At 33.2% G+C, this 11,887-nt stretch overlaps 1 protein-coding gene across 1 annotated transcript in view; it reads right to left on the bottom strand.

Annotated features, from left to right (window-relative positions):
* Positions 1-11,887, bottom strand: part of LOC123659823 — a gene marked incomplete at its 3' end in the record, with an annotated part of 130,229 nt that overhangs the window by 20,296 nt on the left and 98,046 nt on the right. The gene's annotated exons all lie outside the window — the stretch shown is intronic.

The following is an 11,887-nucleotide window of genomic DNA, read 5'->3' as shown; positions in this document are numbered from 1 at the left end:
GTTGCATTTTCCATCGTTTATCATTAAGTTGATTATCCATTTGGGTGCATTCGCTTATCTCGAGTGAAAATAGGCGAAACCTGAAAACTACCCTCGGAGGTCTCAACTTTAGGGGATATTTTCACCCCTTAGAAACGTTTTTCCGCCGATAAAAAAAAATACGTGTCTCTAAGATTTTGATGTAGAATAACATATTTCAATTTAATTGAAATCGAAGGGGGTCAGCGGAAAGACTTTCCTTGTCAGATGCAAGATCGTTTCTTCTGTTTCCACGCAGTATTTAAAGACATTTACTTTGTTTTTTAGAAAGAAACCTGTTGAGAGAATACATAAGATAAAAAAATCTATGTTTACTAAAGAACCATTTTATTATAATTCGAATATTTTTTTAAATACATATTAATTCGAAAACTAGTATCAAACAAAACAGATTTTAGCTTTACATTAATATAACGGTAGACACATTTTTGAAATGTATTAAAAAATTCAAATAATAACAATTAAAAACGTTTTTATTTAAACCTCTTTACTTGTAGCCGAAATAGTTAAATGATTAAAGTTATTCGACTAATGTACCTACAAAGTTTTTTAGTTGTTTAGTCATTTTATATTTCCGGTAAAATACAAACACCATATTTGTAGCCGATCATAGGTAAGACAAGGTTAAATATCATTTAAAGATTCATATCGTCTCATAGCTGCCAAATTCGACAAAAAAAGCTGCAGATGATGGAATTCCTTGAATACATTTGATTTAAAATACAACGCAGATATTCCGATAGACATTTTAATATTAAATCTATCTTCCACGTGACATTGGCGATAGTCTACGCTAGTTTTGTAATAGACGCAAAATAAAAAAATGAATTCTAATGAGTTAAGACAGCCCAGTTGAGGAGAGACTTGGTTTCATCTTAACGTTAGTAGAAGTAGGTTTTTCTTTAATGCATATGCGTGTTTTTACCCGACTGCCAAGGAAGGGTTATGTTTTTCGCGCGTATCTTGTATGTATGTATGTATATTTGTATGTAATATTCTTTACTACCTCATATTTTCAGAACCACTGAACGGATTTACATAATTGAGGTATCGTTAGGTTCGTCTTAGCTGCCCAAGTGTTCTTAGATAGGTGACATTAAAAAAAAATCAAACATGGCGGCTGCGCGAAGCCATTGTAGTTAATGAAAAAAAAATTTTTTTCTCGAATACTACAATATGGGTATCAAATTGAAGGGTACAATACAAAGATTTTAAGAAGGTATATCATGATTATTATTACCGTAATACTAATAAAGAAATACAATATTAAAGTTTAAAAAATGTGGACTTTGCTCTTTCCCACGCCTATGCCATGCCAAACTCGCCTCCTAGGCGACGATCAACTTCGGGGTGTAGCCTTCTAATAAAATACAATGGTTAAAAAAAACATACAATTAAAATTACAAATAAAAATTAATAAATGTCACACCAATTTACAATTACATTAATAAAATCAATAACAAATACATAATACCAAATACAAACAAATAATTTTAATAATAATTTCATTATATTAAAACTAATAGTTGTTGACTTAAGCAGTCACCTATTTGCTAAAGGTCAGGCTTACGTTGCTTTGAGCAGAGTGAGATCTTTCTCCGGGCTTGCTATCAGTTCTCTTGACCCTAAAAAATTACTTAATTAACCACATGATGTAAACTGTTTTAATGAATTTAACCGATAACGTAATTTGTCTGACTAAAAAGACATAAATAAAATAATAATTAAAAATAAACAAAAAACCCGCCTGCGTGAAGAATAACTAATAGAAAATCAACTGAAAAAGCTGGAACAAGATAAAAATTCAATATGCACACAAAGTCAGCGAAATAAATAGAAACAATATCAAACATTTTGTGCTGTACATTTAAAATATATTAATACGGTAGTCCTTCGAAACTTTATGCAACGTCGTAGATAATATGCAGTCGGAGGCATGAAATTGAAGGATAAGTCAAATCATTCTCTCTTTGTGCATGTCTAATCATAAAAATCTTTTAAATTATAAAGATGAAAAGGGCAAACGAAGGCACGAGTATGGAAAGTTTTATCTAAAATTATATAATGATAAAGTACATATACTCATTTTTATCTTATAATCAGAAAGCACACTTTAAGGGCTCGTGATGATAGGTTAGTTTTTCAAATTAAATCAAAATTTTTATTATTCAAGTAGGCGTCAAAAAAAAAATATTAATAGACATGTCATTCTCGATCTCGTGGGAAGCCCGAGATAACTTAGGTCATTTCTACGTGACATTGGCAAAATCATCTGTGCTCATTTGGCACTATTGAAAGCCATTAACCCTAAAGAAGAAGAAAAACTTAGGTCATGTTATTCTGGATCACAAACAAAACTAACAAGTTCTATCACAATCGATAACTAGAAAAGTTTTTCGTGAACAAACACTACAAGTTTCATACATTCACCCGTCCTTAAACTTTCGCATTTACATAATAAATTAGCAGTAATAAATATGGATCACCTAATTAATACGTTACGAAATATGACCTTATCTATATCCATATAAATTGATTGATAAATGAAAAATGAATCCACATAGTATTTATCATGTTACCAATCAACGCTTCAGTCACTTTCATTAAGACCCTCGGCAATTTGGTAACGTTTATGTGTTGCGGTTACACGAACACCTGAAGATCTTAATAATCGCAAATTCACGTAGCTAAAAATCGCGAATCTTTACAACGTAATAACAAACATTAGACATTAATTGTCGTTAGACGAATCTATCTAACAACCGCTCTGGTAAAATAAATAAAATACCGATAGTTTGAGGGTTCGATGTCCGCTCAGGATCGATATTTCTATTTGTACAAATAGGTATCTCTTTCCGGTTTGGATGTCTGTCCTTGTGGGTCTCCCCACCGTGCCTCGGAGAGCACGTTAGCCGTTGGTCTCGGTGGTTATCAGAAATACCTGAAAGCGATCGTTACTCATAGTAGATTAAGATCCAATCCTTCTCCTACGTAGAGAAAGAGGCCTTTGCCCAGCAGTGGGATGTTATAGGATGAATGCGTGCGATGCGATGCGAGACCAATCTAAATATACTTGCTGCAGTTATTACTATGATATTCAGTATCAATCGTTTACGTTACTGTTGTGTTATAACCGCGTTAAAGTTCATAATTTTTTTAAACAATCTTTTTATAATATATTCATAATCAAAACTCTGTGAATGGGTGAATTTATCGAAGAATTTATCTTTCATTCAATTATAATATTTGTAGCAAGAGAGCAAACAAATACTATATAGGTTGAGTAGAAATTGTATTTCAGATGTCTCAGTGAAGATAACAAAGGAAAATCTACTATTACATATTCAAATCCTGATCAACATTGATATTATTAGAAGCAAATAATGTAATTAAGAACGAAGAATGTAATTTTATGTAACTGTGTACAAAACGCGATAAGATTTCGCGGGTTTTTTGCAAGTAATATTGTTTTATCAATTCTTGATTACATTGTAGAGCTTTTATCATTCTACGTCTTACAGGCTTATGTAGAGTTGTTACCTATAGCAATATCTTATCTTCAATAAAAAGTGTAACGTGGCCTTGACTCCGTAACATATATATATACATACATTTTAACCGAATTCAAAAGGAGGAAGATATCAATATGGTCGGTACTTTGTTATGTATGAACATCGACTACGTCGAGATTTCTCATCGGATTTACGTGATTCTTTTTTTGTTCGATGCGGTTTAGTTGCCATTTCGTCCAAGCCAAATATATACTCACCATGCCTTTTCGTCTAGAACAATCCGAGCCTAGTAGTAATTTCATTACAGTAATTTACTAGTATTCATATAAGATGTTTGTAATATTAAGTTATATTTTGTTAAAAGCCTGGCACCGACTTCAAGCCTATCAGTACATAGCACATACAAATAATAGTATTTTATCAAAGGTTTGCATGAGAAGACATGTTTCAAATTAAATATTTATTAAGTAATATTTTGCTTTTTAGTTTCCGAATTTGGTATTTTTAAACGTAGTTTTTTTATATGAAATAAATGTATATATTTCAATTAATATTAATTGATTACACAGATTTAGCAAGAACTGACCCCCCAACGTTGAAGCAAATGAAGTACAGTAAATACAAATATATCATATTGCTTGTTAACTTTATGCCAATTCTTTATCAACTATTTCTACAATTCCCTACCGCTTCTCTTTTTCTACGCTATGTCCTATGCCCAAATGTTGTCTGGAAGAAATCGCTCTTAGCGATAAGACCGCCTTTGTACATCTTTCTTTGCATGTATCACTTTTTTTGTAATGTTTCTTCGTGGTGTACAATAAAGAGTATTTATAATTATTATTATTATTACAAACAATAACAAAAATATTGTAAATCAGAATCTTTTTTGTTTGTTTGTTTCAATTTGCTATTTAAGGACCTACAGATTGGATTGAAAAAACCCTTTTGTGTTCGAAGGCTTGTTTACTCAGGATAAAGTCAGGATTGTGATAATCGTTTTGGTAGAATCGTGCAAGGAGTTTAACATATAAGGTCACAAGTTCGTTTCCACTTCAAACGGATATGTATATACAAGTATTTGTATACGATTCGGGTGATTTTGATTTTTAAATTTAACTACACTAGAGTCTTGGAGAGAACGTAAAGTTATCGAAAAGAGTAGTTATAATAAACACTTGACAACAATCGTTACTCTTAGTTAGGAAACAATTCGCCAATCTACAAAGGAATACTTTACTGTATGCAACACCAGAAGCATCACAAGGGCGTCGCCGTCCCTACCCCCAATGGGGGATTGGGTCAGGAACTCTGATACTCAACACAGGAACACAACACTGCTTGAAAGCAGTCTTATTTAGCTGTGGCCTGTGGCTTCTGTAATGTCGACGTACTTTCCCAATGGACAGTAGTAGGATTTTTTCCAGCTATAGAACAAAGTCCTGTTCCCACTTCGATTAATATCAATTTAAATATAAAACGCTACGTTTCATAACAGAATTATCTAAAGAAACAAAAGTCAGTACAAGTGAAACAGGAAAGGTGCTCTTGTTAAGAATAAAAGTGCGCAGTACTGATAAGCTAAAAATCGCGTAGAGCGTAAATCCTCCTTATCCGAAATGTAGAAAAAATTGCACGCATATCGACACACAGGCGTTCTCAACGCTGTTGCTATGGGAGTGGGGTGCGGCCGAGTATGAGCGACGAGCGATTTCAAATTTTATTATTTTAGTTTTGATACTACTCGAATTCATATTTAAAGTTATTATGTCATATCGGTAATGTGATATATTACAGTGTGTAACATATATTTTTGTTAACAGTATATTTATGTTTTTCGAGCGAAATGCTAGCTCCTGTAGTGACAGGTATAAAGTTGTCAAACAATGACTTCTTAAGCATTTTTGATGTTCCAGCCTTTGAACTAGATCGTATGGGACTTTTACCCTAAAAATCAAGCAACAACTGTGTTCGAAATATATTTGGAGGAATTGGAGGATCGCTTGTGCTTGCGCATCCACTCGCTGACTTGCTCGACTCAAGGGGCCGAGACTCAAGATTGTTATCTCTACGAATTTCTATAGCCTGGCTAAAACCTGAATCGTAGATACCAAACAACATATTTTATTTAAACCACACCGCGATTGTTACGGCCTTTTAAGTAATTCATTACATAAATCATAAATGAGTTTACCAATATGCGTGTTTTTTTTTAATACGGGATAATAAAAAGGCGAACAATTTGAATATCTAACGGTTATTTAAATTTATTATATGCACATAAAATTTTAATATTCATCCCGCTCGCAAATCGACTGCTGACATTTAAAAATTCACAGATAACAGATATCAGCCAAGGCCACCCATTTATCACTACAATTTTACACTACGACCACACACATTAAAACTAAAGTTGTACTATATACACAACACTCACACAATATAGCCAAACTTCCCATTTAAATTAAACTTTATTCACTGTTGTATAAAGTTTATTTTTCAGTGGCAATAGAATCGTGCGAATTATCCAAGTATTCAATACTATAGACAGTTTCCTTATCGAATGTTAAAGTAAAGTCAAACGTGTTTCTGTATAATTCATCGAGTTTACGATAGCGAATTTTGTCATTAACAAAATTTATTACACGAAAAAATATTCGACGAAACTACAACGGGAGTTGATATTCTACTCGTATTTTTTTTTAAATTAAATGTCAAATTGTAGATCACAACTAAATAGCACTGATCTCAAGGAGTGTAGTATCAGTAGTAGTAAGTACTGTTCCTGAAGTGAGGAAGGTAACCAGAGCTCAAAACACATATGAATTATCATTATTCGAATTTAATTATCTATACTAATATTCGCTTCAGCCTGTACCCACTACTGGGCATAGGCCTCTTTTCCCCATCTAGGAGAAAGATCAGAGCTTAATCCACCAAGCTGCTCCAATGCGGGTTGGCGGATATATTACCTACTTTGAGTAACGATCGCTATCAGGTGTCCATGATAACAACCGGGACCGACGGCTTAACGTGCTCTCCGAGGTACGATGTGCAGGGATCTAACCCGCAACCGCCAACGCAACACACCTTTATGATTTATAAAAATCCTATTAATATTATAAATGCGAAAGTTTGGTAGGGAGTGCTGGATGTTCGTTACTTTCACAGAAAAACTGTTGAACCGATTGTAATGATACTTGGTATGTAAATAGCTCAAGATCTAAAATAATAGACAGACTAAATACTTTTTGAAGTAAACTTCTTTATACATGCTTGACTTGAGGAGTAAGCTGGTGAACGCGTGACAAGAGCTTTACGAAAAGTGTGATCGACGAAACGGAAGTTGACAGGGAGATATAAGTTAGTGAATAGAAAGAAAGAGAAGAGAGAGAGTTACGTTCGTAAGTTTACTTCAGTCGTGGGGCCTAAAGCGCACTTGTTTTTGTATTCTGACATTCTTCATTCATTCTTCCGAGCCCATGCTCGGAAAATATATATATTACTAGCTGAGCCCGCAAACGTTGTTTTGCTATATATGTTATTAACCCTCTACATCCCCTTATAACTTAGGAGGATGAAAAATAGATGTTGTTCGATTCTCAGACCTACCCAATATGCACACAAAATTCCATGAGGATCGGCCAAGCCGTTTCGGAGGAGTTTAACTACAAACACCGCAACACGAAAATTTTATATATTAGATTAATTATTAGGGTAAAACCGCGAAGGACCGCTTGTCGTTTATAACTCAGTATTACCACACTACTGTCACTGATCTATTTTCGTTTCCTGTTTCATTTACTATTCGGATATTTGGGATACATGTAACACGTATGTCAGTCCTCCAGTTTCTTATTTCTTGACAGGACACCGTACACACAATGACGTCTTCACTTTGAACTTTAGACGGCATATTTTGAAAACATTTAACTAACTGAAAATAGAGAGAGTATTTTGTTTTGTATTGTTGTAGCTTGCTATCTGAGTTTTTTTTATACGTCTAATGTACCAATGCATGTCGAAAGATCTTTTTTTTTAAACCAGTCAAGAATGTTGTGTTTTTGTATGTATACACTTATAATTGTGGCTAGATTAGTTGTTGTGTAAATTTCACAATCAATTTAACATCCATTGCAAAAAAATGTACAGATAAAAAAAATTGTAACAGAAAAATACCGTCGATCACGTTCTAGTCATAGAACTGTCGATCTCGAGTCTTAAGTAATAAATCGCTTATTAATAATTATAACGCACTAGCTTCTACCCGCGACTGCGTCCGCGTGGAATAGGAACAATTCTGTCATACATGATTTTTGCGAAGCTACAGCGCACGCAGCGGAAGCTCTCAAAAGGAAAAAAACCGATTTTGAAACATTCTTCATTGGTGCTCCGGTTCTATTGGTCTTAGCGTGATGATATATCCCTTCCTCGATAAATGGGCTAGCTAACACTGAAAGAACTTTTCAAATCGGACCAGTAGTTTCTGAGATTAGCGCGTTCAAACAAACAAACAAATTCTTATTTATTTTTATAATATTGACTTCAACTTAAATTTTGTGTGCACATCGGGTAGGTCTGAGAATCAGCCAACATCTATTTTTCATACCCCTGAGTTATAAGGATTAAGGGGTTAAATAACATATTTGGCAAAAGAAAGTTTGCGGGGTCAGCAAGTAAAACATATAATGATAATAATAAACGAAATATATAATTTTATAAATCAGAATATGATATTTGGTAATAGATACTTTACAATTTAGAAACGATCGCAATTTCGTTTTTTTTTTGTTTATTTATACAACTAAGTCAGCAAACAATGCCTGCAACACCAGAACCAGATTTAATATTAGTTGGTTACCTAAAAATTTTGTTTAAGATAATTTTTCAATGCATTGCGACTCACTAGCTCCAATTATTATGAAATTCGATATTACAATAGAATTTTCACACAAACACACACACACACACACACACACACACACACACACACACACACACTTTTCAGCCTATCGCAGTCCACAGCTGAACATAGGCCTCCACAAGTTCGCATAAAAAATGGCGAACTTATCAATGTGTGTTGCCCATAGTCACCACGCTGTGTCAATTTTTGACTAGCCGCCAGGTTATTCTATTTATGAGACCCATCCACGAGAAATATTTTACATACATTCACATTCATTATTACAAAGATATTAAAAAGAAATATTACTGCATCGAAAATCTTGCGAAATTACTTCTAATCGTTAATTTGTCATCAGCTTGCATAAAATCAGATTGACTTAAATTAAAATTTTACCAAACCGTTTCCAATTCAGGTAAAAGTTAGTATTATTAATTCCTAATTACTTAGTTTGTAATTAAAATCCGATTATTGTTACAGTCTAGTCACTATAGTCCGGTTATTTACTAAATTTAAATTATCTGAAAAAAGGTAATCGGAAATTGGAAGTCTAGATTTCTTTATTGCTAAATTGTGTTCTGATTGTGTACTACTAGCTTTTATTTTATAATATTAGTTATATGTTAGACTATCCGCATGGTTTCGCTTGAGTCTATGTTTTCTGCTCGTCTTGTTTAATATGTACTAAAGTCGTCACAAAATATGAGGCCCTTTTTGACATTTGTCATCAAGGCGTAAATGGTAAAGTACGCAGTATTCGATAATCACGATAAATTGATTCAAGTATCGTTAAGTTTGTATGAGTATTTTGTATAGTAGTTTGATCGATTTGACTGTCTAATGTAAAGTGCATTTGATTAAAATTTTGATCAGAAATTTAACTTAAGCTTTAATATTGTAGGTAATTTGAAATAATTACAATGGTACAAAAGATCAACTTGTCTTTATTTTATATTGTTTTCTAATGTTTATACGAATTTTAGTCATTATAATGAAACATTTTTTTCGGGGTTTTTATCGCGGTTTATTAGCCAAATTAAAATATTATTTACGGCTTTGAGCGCCAAGCTCTTGTTTTTCAGTAAAGATCACTACAAAGTATTTAATTACGATTGAAATCAAATGAAGCTGGTGTAATTCAGTAAATAATTAGTTACATCACTAGTATTTAAAAAAAAAGCGTAACTTTTTCGAGACGTTTCGTAATAATTAGAAATTACATGCTACTATGAAGTAAGCGCGAAAAGAATGCTCATAATATATTCTATAATATTATTTAACGCAAAAATTTAGGTATTTTATAAAAACACTATATGTTATTAATAATTCTTTAATTGCTTTTTACCTCGCGTACAGGTTCGTGGTGGTCCGTACAGGAGCTGTACGCGTATCCAATGCACAGCGTGGAGTGTTTCGCAACACAGGAACGCGCTATTCGTACGCGGCTTAAGATTTGAAGACGGGTACGCGTACTTGTCACAGTAACTGACTAATGACTACACAGCAATAGTAGCGAACTCAAACCATACTCATAACAAATATTTTTATATACGGTATACAGGGATTGTCGTATTTTGGACATTTATGTTGTGTGTCAAAAACCCCGGCACAGGATTACAATCACTATTTGCAATTAAGGTCGAGACCATATTTTATTTATAAAATGACTCCAACTAAAAAACCCTTCTTAGAACTTTATTACGTTAGAACTTATAGTAACCATTTACTTAAAAACAAGTTTTATCTAATACATAGCATACTGTTGTATAGATTATAAGTGAAAGATAGTATTGAAGTAGTAAAGCAAATGTGGCATAATTCGCTCGGGCGTCAGCAGTACCGTGGGCCACTGACGTCACTAGATATGAATGAAAGAGGCGCCCACACACACTATGCTACTCTGTAACGATGAGTACACACTGATAAATCGTATTGATATAAAATATTTTGTGGTTGAGTAATTTAACGCCAACACGTTCAAAAAAGGTAGTGGAGCGTCCGCAATATATAATGGTAAAATTATGTGTATTTATATTTTAGTAGAACCGTCTCGAGAAAAGCATTAAATTGACATCGATAGAAATACAAAAATTGGTATTAATATAATAACATTATAACTATTAGCTTTATTATTTTCCAATCGAAACATAACACCTACTTTATTTTGTCTGTACACAAGTAGCTCCCTCAGGGGTTAGGAGTGAAGTCGGCAACAAGCTTGTGATCTTTCTGATGTTACTGGCGTCCATGGGTTATGGTAACTGCTTACCATCATAAGCTACGGTAGACCGTACGCTTGTTTTTTGCCCTAGTATGATAAAAAAAAAAAAAAAAAAAAAACTACAAACTTAACTTAGCGAAGTATTATTTTTAAACTTTTTAAAATAAGTTTATCCAAATATAAAATAAGCTTGTGTGCAACGGTCTTAAACTCGCGCACATTGACACATGTATAGCAATATTTACAAGGCGTGAGTAATTCAACTGTGCGTATCTGTATCTAGTACTGAGCGTCTAATGAATGATATTACAGTATGTAGCTCGTAAGCGATGGTATTACTTACTACATTCGCGCGCTGTTCATGACTTCCTTCTGTTACATTTTAAGCTGTATATTTAGTATTGCAAGCTTTCATTTGTTTTGTTGATAATTTTTGGAACGATATTATTATTTACCAGGTTTATAACAATTATAGACCATATTAGAACTATATGAGGCTCAAAAAACCTCCCATTCAGATCTTACAACTGCTAGAATAGCAGCCTTTTGCTCTGACTACTACAATAACACGTCATCGAATAGTAATACTTATTATAATTGTTGTGTAATGGGTTGTCTGGAAGAAATGGCTAATTAGCCATAAGTCCGAGCATTGTACTTCACTGTCTGTTACTATCTTTATGCTTTGTTTGTAATATATTTGTGGTGTACAATAAAGTATAAAATAAAATTAAATAAAAATAATTATAATAATTGCTTGGATGTTGCATATTTAATAATTTATGTGTAAGTGTACAACAAAGTAGAATTATAAATGCCCTCATTAACACATTTTTACATTACACGTAGAGATGGGATGACTCAGTTGATAGAAAGATTTATAAATAAATCAACATCGAGAAATCAACTTCAGGTTATCAAAGACAACTCCTAACTTTAAAAAGACTTATCTAATACAGCAAAAGCACTGTGGAGCGTCCTCCAGCTCGCTAAAAATCTGCGCAAAATAGACGACGTAGGATGGAAAAGGATTACGAACAACCGGAACATTAGGCGCGAACGAGTGAGATTTCTCTTATGTTTTTATTTTCAATAGTTGTTCGATGAATTGACTTTCATCGCAGTGTCTTATAGCCTAGAACAGTACAGTATTTAGAAATAAAACCTTTTTATGTCAATCTTCTTAGATACAAAAACTTTGAAGGTAATATA

The sequence above is a fragment of the Melitaea cinxia genome, chromosome 14 (assembly GCF_905220565.1).
Source record: "Melitaea cinxia chromosome 14, ilMelCinx1.1, whole genome shotgun sequence".
In the NCBI taxonomy this organism is placed as follows: domain Eukaryota; kingdom Metazoa; phylum Arthropoda; class Insecta; order Lepidoptera; family Nymphalidae; genus Melitaea; species Melitaea cinxia.
This window is presented reverse-complemented; position numbering and strand designations above follow the sequence as displayed.